Below are 12,331 nucleotides of genomic sequence, written 5' to 3' on the forward strand. Positions count from 1 at the left end.
CAGAGACCGTCGTGAGAGGCCCTTCGGTAATTAGGCACGATAGGGAGGCCGCTCCCACCAGTCAATTAAGAAATGAGTATATTTAAAAAGCATGTGCATAGTTTTATCTCCTCATCACGTCCCTGGGTGGGCTTGAACGACCAACCTTTCGGTTAACAGCCGAACGCGCTGACCAATTGCGCCACAGAGACCGTCGTGAGAGGCCCTTCGGTAATTAGGCACAATAGGGAGGCCGCTCCCACCAGTCATTTAAGAATTGAGTATATTTTTAAAACCATGTGCACATTTTTTTCTCCTCCTCACGTCCCTGGGTGGGCTTGAACCACCATCCTTTCGGTTAACAGCGGAACGCGCTGACCAATTGCGCCACAGAGACCGTTAGGAGAGGCCCTTCGGTAATTAGGCACAATAGGGAGGCCGCTCCCACCAGTCATTTAAGAATTGAGTATATTTTTAAAACCATGTGCACATTTTTTTCTCCTCATCACGTCCCTGGGTGGGCTTGAACCACCATCCTTTCGGTTAACAGCCGAACGCGCTGACCAATTGCGCCACAGAGACCGTTGTGAGAGGCCCTTCCGTAATTAGGCACAATAGGGAGGCCGCTCCCACCAGTCATTTAAGAATTGAGTATATTTTTAAAACCATGTGCACATTTTTTTCTCCTCATCACGTCCGTGGGTGGGCTTGAACCACCATCCTTTCGGTTAACAGCCGAACGCGCTGACCAATTGCGCCACAGAGACCGCTAGGAGAGGCCCTTCGGTAATTAGGCACGAAAGGGAGCCCGCTCCCACCAGTCATTTAAGAAATGAGTATACTTCAATAACATATGGTGAGTGCATATTTTTTCTCCTCAAAACGTCCCTGGGTGGGCTTGAACCACCAACGTTTCGGTTAACAGCCGAACGCGCTGACCAATTGCGCCACAGAGACCGTCGTGAGAGGCCCTTCGGTAATTAGGCACAATAGGGAGGCCGCTCCCACCAGTCAATTAAGAAATTAGTATATTTAAAAAGCATGTGCATAGTTTTATCTCCTCAAAACGTCCCTGGGTGGGCTTGAAGCACCAACCTTTCGGTTAACAGCCGAACGCGCTGACCAATTGCGCCACAGAGACCGCTAGGAGAGGCCCTTCGGTAATTAGGCACGATAGGGAGCCCGCTCCCACCAGTCATTTAAGAAATGAGTATACTTCAATAACATATGGTGAGTGCATATTTTTTCTCCTCAAAACGTCCCTGGGTGGGCTTGAACCACCAACCTTTCGGTTAACAGCCGAACGCGCTGACCAATTGCGCCACAGAGACCGTTGTGAGAAGGCCTTGCGTAATTACGCACGATAGGGAGGCCTGTCCCACCAGTTAATTAAGAAATGAGTATACTTCAATAACATATGGTGAGTGCATATTTTTTCTCCTCAAAACATCCCTGGGTGGGCTTGAACCACCAACCTTTCGGTTAACAGCCGAACGCGCTGACCAATTGCGCCACAGAGACCGTCGTGAGAGGCCCTTCGGTAATTAGGCACGATAGGGAGGCCGCTCCCACCAGTCAATTAAGAAATGAGTATATTTAAAAAGCATGTGCATAGTTTTATCTCCTCATCACGTCCCTGGGTGGGCTTGAACCACCAACCTTTCGGTTAACAGCCGAACGCGCTGACCAATTGCGCCACAGAGACCGTCGTGAGAGGCCCTTCGGTAATTAGGCACGATAGGGAGCCCGCTCCCACCAGTCATTTAAGAAATGAGTATACTTCAATAACATATGGTGAGTGCATATTTTTTCTCCTCAAAACGTCCCTGGGTGGGCTTAAACCACCAACCTTTCGGTTAACAGCCGAACGCGCTGACCAATTGCGCCACAGAGACCGTCGTGGGAGGCCCTTCGGTAATTAGGCACGATAGGGAGCCCGCTCCCACCAGTCATTTAAGAAATGAGTATACTTCAATAACATATGGCGAGTGCATATTTTTTCTCCTCAAAACGTCCCTGGGTGGGCTTGAACCACCAACCTTTCGGTTAACAGCCGAACGCGCTGACCAATTGCGCCACAGAGACCGTCGTGAGAGGCCCTTCGGTAATTAGGCACAATAGGGAGGCCGCTCCCACCAGTCAATTAAGAAATTAGTATATTTAAAAAGCATGTGCATAGTTTTATCTCCTCAAAACGTCCCTGGGTGGGCTTGAACCACCAACCTTTCGGTTAAGAAATTAGTATACTTCAATAACATATGGCGAGTGCATATTTTTTCTCCTCAAAACGTCCCTGAGTGGGATTGAACCACCAACCTTTCGGTTAACAGCCGAACGCGCTGACCAATTGCGCCACAGAGACCGTTAGGAGAGGCCCTTCGGTAATTAGGCACGATAGGGAGGCCGCTCCCACCAGTCAATTAAGAAATGAGTATATTTAAAAAGCATGTGCATAGTTTTATCTCCTCATCACGTCCCTGGGTGGGCTTGAACCACCAACCTTTCGATTAACAGCCGAACGCGCTGACCAATTGCGCCACAGAGACCGTCGTGAGAGGCCCTTCGGTAATTAGGCACAATAGGGAGGCCGCTCCCACCAGTCAATTAAGAAATTAGTATATTTAAAAAGCATGTGCATAGTTTTATCTCCTCATCACGTCCCTGGGTGGGCTTGAACCACCAACCTTTCGGTTAACAGCCGAACGCGCTGACCAATTGCGCCACAGAGACCGTCGTGAGAGGCCCTTCGGTAATTAGGCACAATAGGGAGGCCGCTCCCACCAGTCATTTAAGAATTGAGTATATTTTTAAAACCATGTGCACATTTTTTTCTCCTCCTCACGTCCCTGGGTGGGCTTGAACCACCATCCTTTCGGTTAACAGCGGAACGCGCTGACCAATTGCGCCACAGAGACCGTTAGGAGAGGCCCTTCGGTAATTAGGCACAATAGGGAGGCCGCTCCCACCAGTCATTTAAGAATTGAGTATATTTTTAAAACCATGTGCACATTTTTTTCTCCTCATCACGTCCCTGGGTGGGCTTGAACCACCATCCTTTCGGTTAACAGCCGAACGCGCTGACCAATTGCGCCACAGAGACCGTTGTGAGAGGCCCTTCCGTAATTAGGCACAATAGGGAGGCCGCTCCCACCAGTCATTTAAGAATTGAGTATATTTTTAAAACCATGTGCACATTTTTTTCTCCTCATCACGTCCGTGGGTGGGCTTGAACCACCATCCTTTCGGTTAACAGCCGAACGCGCTGACCAATTGCGCCACAGAGACCGCTAGGAGAGGCCCTTCGGTAATTAGGCACGAAAGGGAGCCCGCTCCCACCAGTCATTTAAGAAATGAGTATACTTCAATAACATATGGTGAGTGCATATTTTTTCTCCTCAAAACGTCCCTGGGTGGGCTTGAACCACCAACGTTTCGGTTAACAGCCGAACGCGCTGACCAATTGCGCCACAGAGACCGTCGTGAGAGGCCCTTCGGTAATTAGGCACAATAGGGAGGCCGCTCCCACCAGTCAATTAAGAAATTAGTATATTTAAAAAGCATGTGCATAGTTTTATCTCCTCAAAACGTCCCTGGGTGGGCTTGAACCACCAACCTTTCGGTTAACAGCCGAACGCGCTGACCAATTGCGCCACAGAGACCGCTAGGAGAGGCCCTTCGGTAATTAGGCACGATAGGGAGCCCGCTCCCACCAGTCATTTAAGAAATGAGTATACTTCAATAACATATGGTGAGTGCATATTTTTTCTCCTCAAAACGTCCCTGGGTGGGCTTGAACCACCAACCTTTCGGTTAACAGCCGAACGCGCTGACCAATTGCGCCACAGAGACCGTCGTGGGAGGCCCTTCGGTAATTAGGCACGATAGGGAGGCCTGTCCCACCAGTTAATTAAGAAATGAGTATACTTCAAAACAATATTGCGAGAGCATATTTTTTCTCCTCAAAACGTCCCTGGCTGGGCTTGAACCACCAACCTTTCGGTTAACAGCCGAACGCGCTGACCAATTGCGCCACAGAAATGGTCGTGAGAGGCCCTTCGGTAATTAGGCACAATAGGGAGGCCGCTCCCACCAGTCAATTAAGAAATTAGTATATTTAAAAAGCATGTGCATAGTTTTATCTCCTCATCACGTCCCTGGGTGGGCTTGAACCACCAACCTTTCAGTTAACAGCCGAACGCGCTGACCAATTGCGCCACAGAGACCGTCGTGAGAGGCCCTTCGGTAATTAGGCATAATAGGGAGGCCGCTCCCACCAGTCAATTAAGAAATTAGTATATTTAAAAAGCATGTGCATAGTTTTATCTCCTCATCACGTCCCTGGGTGGGCTTGAACCACCAACCTTTCGGTTAACAGCCGAACGCGCTGACCAATTGCGCCACAGAGACCGTCGTGAGAGGCCCTTCGGTAATTAGGCACGATAGGGAGCCCGCTCCCACCAGTCATTTAAGAAATGAGTATACTTCAATAACATATGGTGAGTGCATATTTTTTCTCCTCAAAACGTCCCTGGGTGGGCTTAAACCACCAACCTTTCGGTTAACAGCCGAACGCGCTGACCAATTGCGCCACAGAGACCGTCGTGGGAGGCCCTTCGGTAATTAGGCACGATAGGGAGCCCGCTCCCACCAGTCATTTAAGAAATGAGTATACTTCAATAACATATGGCGAGTGCATATTTTTTCTCCTCAAAACGTCCCTGGGTGGGCTTGAACCACCAACCTTTCGGTTAACAGCCGAACGCGCTGACCAATTGCGCCACAGAGACCGTCGTGAGAGGCCCTTCGGTAATTAGGCACAATAGGGAGGCCGCTCCCACCAGTCAATTAAGAAATTAGTATATTTAAAAAGCATGTGCATAGTTTTATCTCCTCAAAACGTCCCTGGGTGGGCTTGAACCACCAACCTTTCGGTTAAGAAATTAGTATACTTCAATAACATATGGCGAGTGCATATTTTTTCTCCTCAAAACGTCCCTGAGTGGGATTGAACGACCAACCTTTCGGTTAACAGCCGAACGCGCTGACCAATTGCGCCACAGAGACCGTCGTGAGAGGCCCTTCGGTAATTAGGCACAATAGGGAGGCCGCTCCCACCAGTCATTTAAGAATTGAGTATATTTTTAAAACCATGTGCACATTTTTTTCTCCTCCTCACGTCCCTGGGTGGACTTGAACCACCATCCTTTCGGTTAACAGCGGAACGCGCTGACCAATTGCGCCACAGAGACCGTTAGGAGAGGCCCTTCGGTAATTAGGCACAATAGGGAGGCCGCTCCCACCAGTCATTTAAGAATTGAGTATATTTTTAAAACCATGTGCACATTTTTTTCTCCTCATCACGTCCCTGGGTGGGCTTGAACCACCATCCTTTCGGTTAACAGCCGAACGCGCTGACCAATTGCGCCACAGAGACCGTTGTGAGAGGCCCTTCCGTAATTAGGCACAATAGGGAGGCCGCTCCCACCAGTCATTTAAGAATTGAGTATATTTTTAAAACCATGTGCACATTTTTTTCTCCTCATCACGTCCGTGGGTGGGCTTGAACCACCATCCTTTCGGTTAACAGCCGAACGCGCTGACCAATTGCGCCACAGAGACCGCTAGGAGAGGCCCTTCGGTAATTAGGCACGAAAGGGAGCCCGCTCCCACCAGTCATTTAAGAAATGAGTATACTTCAATAACATATGGTGAGTGCATATTTTTTCTCCTCAAAACGTCCCTGGGTGGGCTTGAACCACCAACGTTTCGGTTAACAGCCGAACGCGCTGACCAATTGCGCCACAGAGACCGTCGTGAGAGGCCCTTCGGTAATTAGGCACAATAGGGAGGCCGCTCCCACCAGTCAATTAAGAAATTAGTATATTTAAAAAGCATGTGCATAGTTTTATCTCCTCAAAACGTCCCTGGGTGGGCTTGAAGCACCAACCTTTCGGTTAACAGCCGAACGCGCTGACCAATTGCGCCACAGAGACCGCTAGGAGAGGCCCTTCGGTAATTAGGCACGATAGGGAGCCCGCTCCCACCAGTCATTTAAGAAATGAGTATACTTCAATAACATATGGTGAGTGCATATTTTTTCTCCTCAAAACGTCCCTGGGTGGGCTTGAACCACCAACCTTTCGGTTAACAGCCGAACGCGCTGACCAATTGCGCCACAGAGACCGTCGTGGGAGGCCCTTCGGTAATTAGGCACGATAGGGAGCCCGCTCCCACCAGTCATTTAAGAAATGAGTATACTTCAATAACATATGGTGAGTGCATATTTTTTCTCCTCAAAACGTCCCTGGGTGGGCTTGAACCACCAACCTTTCGGTTAACAGCCGAACGCGCTGACCAATTGCGCCACAGAGACCGTCGTGAGAGGCCCTTCGGTAATTAGGCACAATAGGGAGGCCACCAACCTTTCGGTTAACAGCCGAACGCGCTGACCAATTGCGCCACAGAGACCGTCGTGGGAGGCCCTTCGGTAATTAGGCACGATAGGGAGGCCGCTCCCACCAGTCAATTAAGAAATTAGTATATTTAAAAAGCATGTGCATAGTTTTATCTCCTCAAAACGTCCCTGGGTGGGCTTGAAGCACCAACCTTTCGGTTAACAGCCGAACGCGCTGACCAATTGCGCCACAGAGACCGCTAGGAGAGGCCCTTCGGTAATTAGGCACGATAGGGAGCCCGCTCCCACCAGTCATTTAAGAAATGAGTATACTTCAATAACATATGGTGAGTGCATATTTTTTCTCCTCAAAACGTCCCTGGGTGGGCTTGAACCACCAACCTTTCGGTTAACAGCCGAACGCGCTGACCAATTGCGCCACAGAGACCGTCGTGGGAGGCCCTTCGGTAATTAGGCACGATAGGGAGCCCGCTCCCACCAGTCATTTAAGAAATGAGTATACTTCAATAACATATGGTGAGTGCATATTTTTTCTCCTCAAAACGTCCCTGGGTGGGCTTGAACCACCAACCTTTCGGTTAACAGCCGAACGCGCTGACCAATTGCGTCACAGAGACCGTTGTGAGAAGGCCTTGCGTAATTACGCACGATAGGGAGGCCTGTCCCACCAGTTAATTAAGAAATGAGTATACTTCAATAACATATGGTGAGTGCATATTTTTTCTCCTCAAAACATCCCTGGGTGGGCTTGAACCACCAACCTTTCGGTTAACAGCCGAACGCGCTGACCAATTGCGCCACAGAGACCGTCGTGAGAGGCCCTTCGGTAATTAGGCACGATAGGGAGGCCGCTCCCACCAGTCAATTAAGAAATGAGTATATTTAAAAAGCATGTGCATAGTTTTATCTCCTCATCACGTCCCTGGGTGGGCTTGAACCACCAACCTTTCGGTTAACAGCCGAACGCGCTGACCAATTGCGCCACAGAGACCGTCGTGAGAGGCCCTTCGGTAATTAGGCACGATAGGGAGCCCGCTCCCACCAGTCATTTAAGAAATGAGTATACTTCAATAACATATGGTGAGTGCATATTTTTTCTCCTCAAAACGTCCCTGGGTGGGCTTAAACCACCAACCTTTCGGTTAACAGCCGAACGCGCTGACCAATTGCGCCACAGAGACCGTCGTGGGAGGCCCTTCGGTAATTAGGCACGATAGGGAGCCCGCTCCCACCAGTCATTTAAGAAATGAGTATACTTCAATAACATATGGCGAGTGCATATTTTTTCTCCTCAAAACGTCCCTGGGTGGGCTTGAACCACCAACCTTTCGGTTAACAGCCGAACGCGCTGACCAATTGCGCCACAGAGACCGTCGTGAGAGGCCCTTCGGTAATTAGGCACAATAGGGAGGCCGCTCCCACCAGTCAATTAAGAAATTAGTATATTTAAAAAGCATGTGCATAGTTTTATCTCCTCAAAACGTCCCTGGGTGGGCTTGAACCACCAACCTTTCGGTTAAGAAATTAGTATACTTCAATAACATATGGCGAGTGCATATTTTTTCTCCTCAAAACGTCCCTGAGTGGGATTGAACCACCAACCTTTCGGTTAACAGCCGAACGCGCTGACCAATTGCGCCACAGAGACCGTTAGGAGAGGCCCTTCGGTAATTAGGCACGATAGGGAGGCCGCTCCCACCAGTCAATTAAGAAATGAGTATATTTAAAAAGCATGTGCATAGTTTTATCTCCTCATCACGTCCCTGGGTGGGCTTGAACCACCAACCTTTCGATTAACAGCCGAACGCGCTGACCAATTGCGCCACAGAGACCGTCGTGAGAGGCCCTTCGGTAATTAGGCACAATAGGGAGGCCGCTCCCACCAGTCAATTAAGAAATTAGTATATTTAAAAAGCATGTGCATAGTTTTATCTCCTCATCACGTCCCTGGGTGGGCTTGAACCACCAACCTTTCGGTTAACAGCCGAACGCGCTGACCAATTGCGCCACAGAGACCGTCGTGAGAGGCCCTTCGGTAATTAGGCACAATAGGGAGGCCGCTCCCACCAGTCATTTAAGAATTGAGTATATTTTTAAAACCATGTGCACATTTTTTTCTCCTCCTCACGTCCCTGGGTGGGCTTGAACCACCATCCTTTCGGTTAACAGCGGAACGCGCTGACCAATTGCGCCACAGAGACCGTTAGGAGAGGCCCTTCGGTAATTAGGCACAATAGGGAGGCCGCTCCCACCAGTCATTTAAGAATTGAGTATATTTTTAAAACCATGTGCACATTTTTTTCTCCTCATCACGTCCCTGGGTGGGCTTGAACCACCATCCTTTCGGTTAACAGCCGAACGCGCTGACCAATTGCGCCACAGAGACCGTTGTGAGAGGCCCTTCCGTAATTAGGCACAATAGGGAGGCCGCTCCCACCAGTCATTTAAGAATTGAGTATATTTTTAAAACCATGTGCACATTTTTTTCTCCTCATCACGTCCGTGGGTGGGCTTGAACCACCATCCTTTCGGTTAACAGCCGAACGCGCTGACCAATTGCGCCACAGAGACCGCTAGGAGAGGCCCTTCGGTAATTAGGCACGAAAGGGAGCCCGCTCCCACCAGTCATTTAAGAAATGAGTATACTTCAATAACATATGGTGAGTGCATATTTTTTCTCCTCAAAACGTCCCTGGGTGGGCTTGAACCACCAACGTTTCGGTTAACAGCCGAACGCGCTGACCAATTGCGCCACAGAGACCGTCGTGAGAGGCCCTTCGGTAATTAGGCACAATAGGGAGGCCGCTCCCACCAGTCAATTAAGAAATTAGTATATTTAAAAAGCATGTGCATAGTTTTATCTCCTCAAAACGTCCCTGGGTGGGCTTGAACCACCAACCTTTCGGTTAACAGCCGAACGCGCTGACCAATTGCGCCACAGAGACCGCTAGGAGAGGCCCTTCGGTAATTAGGCACGATAGGGAGCCCGCTCCCACCAGTCATTTAAGAAATGAGTATACTTCAATAACATATGGTGAGTGCATATTTTTTCTCCTCAAAACGTCCCTGGGTGGGCTTGAACCACCAACCTTTCGGTTAACAGCCGAACGCGCTGACCAATTGCGCCACAGAGACCGTCGTGGGAGGCCCTTCGGTAATTAGGCACGATAGGGAGGCCTGTCCCACCAGTTAATTAAGAAATGAGTATACTTCAAAACAATATTGCGAGAGCATATTTTTTCTCCTCAAAACGTCCCTGGCTGGGCTTGAACCACCAACCTTTCGGTTAACAGCCGAACGCGCTGACCAATTGCGCCACAGAAATGGTCGTGAGAGGCCCTTCGGTAATTAGGCACAATAGGGAGGCCGCTCCCACCAGTCAATTAAGAAATTAGTATATTTAAAAAGCATGTGCATAGTTTTATCTCCTCATCACGTCCCTGGGTGGGCTTGAACCACCAACCTTTCAGTTAACAGCCGAACGCGCTGACCAATTGCGCCACAGAGACCGTCGTGAGAGGCCCTTCGGTAATTAGGCATAATAGGGAGGCCGCTCCCACCAGTCAATTAAGAAATTAGTATATTTAAAAAGCATGTGCATAGTTTTATCTCCTCATCACGTCCCTGGGTGGGCTTGAACCACCAACCTTTCGGTTAACAGCCGAACGCGCTGACCAATTGCGCCACAGAGACCGTCGTGAGAGGCCCTTCGGTAATTAGGCACGATAGGGAGCCCGCTCCCACCAGTCATTTAAGAAATGAGTATACTTCAATAACATATGGTGAGTGCATATTTTTTCTCCTCAAAACGTCCCTGGGTGGGCTTAAACCACCAACCTTTCGGTTAACAGCCGAACGCGCTGACCAATTGCGCCACAGAGACCGTCGTGGGAGGCCCTTCGGTAATTAGGCACGATAGGGAGCCCGCTCCCACCAGTCATTTAAGAAATGAGTATACTTCAATAACATATGGCGAGTGCATATTTTTTCTCCTCAAAACGTCCCTGGGTGGGCTTGAACCACCAACCTTTCGGTTAACAGCCGAACGCGCTGACCAATTGCGCCACAGAGACCGTCGTGAGAGGCCCTTCGGTAATTAGGCACAATAGGGAGGCCGCTCCCACCAGTCAATTAAGAAATTAGTATATTTAAAAAGCATGTGCATAGTTTTATCTCCTCAAAACGTCCCTGGGTGGGCTTGAACCACCAACCTTTCGGTTAAGAAATTAGTATACTTCAATAACATATGGCGAGTGCATATTTTTTCTCCTCAAAACGTCCCTGAGTGGGATTGAACCACCAACCTTTCGGTTAACAGCCGAACGCGCTGACCAATTGCGCCACAGAGACCGTTAGGAGAGGCCCTTCGGTAATTAGGCACGATAGGGAGGCCGCTCCCACCAGTCAATTAAGAAATGAGTATATTTAAAAAGCATGTGCATAGTTTTATCTCCTCATCACGTCCCTGGGTGGGCTTGAACGACCAACCTTTCGGTTAACAGCCGAACGCGCTGACCAATTGCGCCACAGAGACCGTCGTGAGAGGCCCTTCGGTAATTAGGCACGATAGGGAGGCCGCTCCCACCAGTCAATTAAGAAATGAGTATATTTAAAAAGCATGTGCATAGTTTTATCTCCTCATCACGTCCCTGGGTGGGCTTGAACGACCAACCTTTCGGTTAACAGCCGAACGCGCTGACCAATTGCGCCACAGAGACCGTCGTGAGAGGCCCTTCGGTAATTAGGCACAATAGGGAGGCCGCTCCCACCAGTCATTTAAGAATTGAGTATATTTTTAAAACCATGTGCACATTTTTTTCTCCTCCTCACGTCCCTGGGTGGACTTGAACCACCATCCTTTCGGTTAACAGCGGAACGCGCTGACCAATTGCGCCACAGAGACCGTTAGGAGAGGCCCTTCGGTAATTAGGCACAATAGGGAGGCCGCTCCCACCAGTCATTTAAGAATTGAGTATATTTTTAAAACCATGTGCACATTTTTTTCTCCTCATCACGTCCCTGGGTGGGCTTGAACCACCATCCTTTCGGTTAACAGCCGAACGCGCTGACCAATTGCGCCACAGAGACCGTTGTGAGAGGCCCTTCCGTAATTAGGCACAATAGGGAGGCCGCTCCCACCAGTCATTTAAGAATTGAGTATATTTTTAAAACCATGTGCACATTTTTTTCTCCTCATCACGTCCGTGGGTGGGCTTGAACCACCATCCTTTCGGTTAACAGCCGAACGCGCTGACCAATTGCGCCACAGAGACCGCTAGGAGAGGCCCTTCGGTAATTAGGCACGAAAGGGAGCCCGCTCCCACCAGTCATTTAAGAAATGAGTATACTTCAATAACATATGGTGAGTGCATATTTTTTCTCCTCAAAACGTCCCTGGGTGGGCTTGAACCACCAACGTTTCGGTTAACAGCCGAACGCGCTGACCAATTGCGCCACAGAGACCGTCGTGAGAGGCCCTTCGGTAATTAGGCACAATAGGGAGGCCGCTCCCACCAGTCAATTAAGAAATTAGTATATTTAAAAAGCATGTGCATAGTTTTATCTCCTCAAAACGTCCCTGGGTGGGCTTGAAGCACCAACCTTTCGGTTAACAGCCGAACGCGCTGACCAATTGCGCCACAGAGACCGCTAGGAGAGGCCCTTCGGTAATTAGGCACGATAGGGAGCCCGCTCCCACCAGTCATTTAAGAAATGAGTATACTTCAATAACATATGGTGAGTGCATATTTTTTCTCCTCAAAACGTCCCTGGGTGGGCTTGAACCACCAACCTTTCGGTTAACAGCCGAACGCGCTGACCAATTGCGCCACAGAGACCGTCGTGGGAGGCCCTTCGGTAATTAGGCACGATAGGGAGCCCGCTCCCACCAGTCATTTAAGAAATGAGTATACTTCAATAACATATGGTGAGTGCATA

At 49.3% G+C, this 12,331-nt stretch overlaps 24 non-coding genes across 24 annotated transcripts; all 24 read right to left on the reverse strand.

Moving 5' to 3' along the window:
- Positions 1 to 487: 487 nt before the first annotated feature.
- On the reverse strand, positions 488 to 561 carry trnan-guu (transfer RNA asparagine (anticodon GUU)). The gene has a single exon. It is a non-coding gene; the product is annotated as a tRNA-Asn (tRNA).
- A 675-nt stretch (positions 562 to 1,236) lies between these two features.
- On the reverse strand, positions 1,237 to 1,310 carry trnan-guu (transfer RNA asparagine (anticodon GUU)). Its single transcript has one exon. It is a non-coding gene; the product is annotated as a tRNA-Asn (tRNA).
- A 300-nt stretch (positions 1,311 to 1,610) lies between these two features.
- trnan-guu (transfer RNA asparagine (anticodon GUU)) lies at positions 1,611 to 1,684 on the reverse strand. Its single transcript has one exon. It is a non-coding gene; the product is annotated as a tRNA-Asn (tRNA).
- A 306-nt stretch (positions 1,685 to 1,990) lies between these two features.
- Positions 1,991 to 2,064, reverse strand: trnan-guu (transfer RNA asparagine (anticodon GUU)). Its single transcript has one exon. It is a non-coding gene; the product is annotated as a tRNA-Asn (tRNA).
- Positions 2,065 to 2,635: 571 nt separating this feature from the next.
- On the reverse strand, positions 2,636 to 2,709 carry trnan-guu (transfer RNA asparagine (anticodon GUU)). Its single transcript has one exon. It is a non-coding gene; the product is annotated as a tRNA-Asn (tRNA).
- Positions 2,710 to 3,005: 296 nt separating this feature from the next.
- Positions 3,006 to 3,079, reverse strand: trnan-guu (transfer RNA asparagine (anticodon GUU)). Its single transcript has one exon. It is a non-coding gene; the product is annotated as a tRNA-Asn (tRNA).
- A 485-nt stretch (positions 3,080 to 3,564) lies between these two features.
- Positions 3,565 to 3,638, reverse strand: trnan-guu (transfer RNA asparagine (anticodon GUU)). The gene has a single exon. It is a non-coding gene; the product is annotated as a tRNA-Asn (tRNA).
- A 116-nt stretch (positions 3,639 to 3,754) lies between these two features.
- trnan-guu (transfer RNA asparagine (anticodon GUU)) lies at positions 3,755 to 3,828 on the reverse strand. The gene has a single exon. It is a non-coding gene; the product is annotated as a tRNA-Asn (tRNA).
- Positions 3,829 to 4,312: 484 nt separating this feature from the next.
- Positions 4,313 to 4,386, reverse strand: trnan-guu (transfer RNA asparagine (anticodon GUU)). The gene has a single exon. It is a non-coding gene; the product is annotated as a tRNA-Asn (tRNA).
- Positions 4,387 to 4,692: 306 nt separating this feature from the next.
- On the reverse strand, positions 4,693 to 4,766 carry trnan-guu (transfer RNA asparagine (anticodon GUU)). The gene has a single exon. It is a non-coding gene; the product is annotated as a tRNA-Asn (tRNA).
- Positions 4,767 to 5,339: 573 nt separating this feature from the next.
- On the reverse strand, positions 5,340 to 5,413 carry trnan-guu (transfer RNA asparagine (anticodon GUU)). Its single transcript has one exon. It is a non-coding gene; the product is annotated as a tRNA-Asn (tRNA).
- A 675-nt stretch (positions 5,414 to 6,088) lies between these two features.
- trnan-guu (transfer RNA asparagine (anticodon GUU)) lies at positions 6,089 to 6,162 on the reverse strand. Its single transcript has one exon. It is a non-coding gene; the product is annotated as a tRNA-Asn (tRNA).
- Positions 6,163 to 6,278: 116 nt separating this feature from the next.
- On the reverse strand, positions 6,279 to 6,352 carry trnan-guu (transfer RNA asparagine (anticodon GUU)). Its single transcript has one exon. It is a non-coding gene; the product is annotated as a tRNA-Asn (tRNA).
- Positions 6,353 to 6,747: 395 nt separating this feature from the next.
- On the reverse strand, positions 6,748 to 6,821 carry trnan-guu (transfer RNA asparagine (anticodon GUU)). Its single transcript has one exon. It is a non-coding gene; the product is annotated as a tRNA-Asn (tRNA).
- A 490-nt stretch (positions 6,822 to 7,311) lies between these two features.
- On the reverse strand, positions 7,312 to 7,385 carry trnan-guu (transfer RNA asparagine (anticodon GUU)). Its single transcript has one exon. It is a non-coding gene; the product is annotated as a tRNA-Asn (tRNA).
- Positions 7,386 to 7,691: 306 nt separating this feature from the next.
- trnan-guu (transfer RNA asparagine (anticodon GUU)) lies at positions 7,692 to 7,765 on the reverse strand. Its single transcript has one exon. It is a non-coding gene; the product is annotated as a tRNA-Asn (tRNA).
- Positions 7,766 to 8,336: 571 nt separating this feature from the next.
- trnan-guu (transfer RNA asparagine (anticodon GUU)) lies at positions 8,337 to 8,410 on the reverse strand. Its single transcript has one exon. It is a non-coding gene; the product is annotated as a tRNA-Asn (tRNA).
- Positions 8,411 to 8,706: 296 nt separating this feature from the next.
- On the reverse strand, positions 8,707 to 8,780 carry trnan-guu (transfer RNA asparagine (anticodon GUU)). The gene has a single exon. It is a non-coding gene; the product is annotated as a tRNA-Asn (tRNA).
- A 485-nt stretch (positions 8,781 to 9,265) lies between these two features.
- Positions 9,266 to 9,339, reverse strand: trnan-guu (transfer RNA asparagine (anticodon GUU)). The gene has a single exon. It is a non-coding gene; the product is annotated as a tRNA-Asn (tRNA).
- Positions 9,340 to 9,455: 116 nt separating this feature from the next.
- trnan-guu (transfer RNA asparagine (anticodon GUU)) lies at positions 9,456 to 9,529 on the reverse strand. The gene has a single exon. It is a non-coding gene; the product is annotated as a tRNA-Asn (tRNA).
- Positions 9,530 to 10,013: 484 nt separating this feature from the next.
- Positions 10,014 to 10,087, reverse strand: trnan-guu (transfer RNA asparagine (anticodon GUU)). Its single transcript has one exon. It is a non-coding gene; the product is annotated as a tRNA-Asn (tRNA).
- Positions 10,088 to 10,393: 306 nt separating this feature from the next.
- Positions 10,394 to 10,467, reverse strand: trnan-guu (transfer RNA asparagine (anticodon GUU)). The gene has a single exon. It is a non-coding gene; the product is annotated as a tRNA-Asn (tRNA).
- Positions 10,468 to 11,408: 941 nt separating this feature from the next.
- Positions 11,409 to 11,482, reverse strand: trnan-guu (transfer RNA asparagine (anticodon GUU)). Its single transcript has one exon. It is a non-coding gene; the product is annotated as a tRNA-Asn (tRNA).
- Positions 11,483 to 12,157: 675 nt separating this feature from the next.
- On the reverse strand, positions 12,158 to 12,231 carry trnan-guu (transfer RNA asparagine (anticodon GUU)). The gene has a single exon. It is a non-coding gene; the product is annotated as a tRNA-Asn (tRNA).
- Positions 12,232 to 12,331: the final 100 nt, after the last annotated feature.

The sequence above is a fragment of the Pungitius pungitius genome, chromosome 1 (assembly GCF_949316345.1).
Source record: "Pungitius pungitius chromosome 1, fPunPun2.1, whole genome shotgun sequence".
Lineage (NCBI taxonomy): Eukaryota > Metazoa > Chordata > Actinopteri > Perciformes > Gasterosteidae > Pungitius > Pungitius pungitius.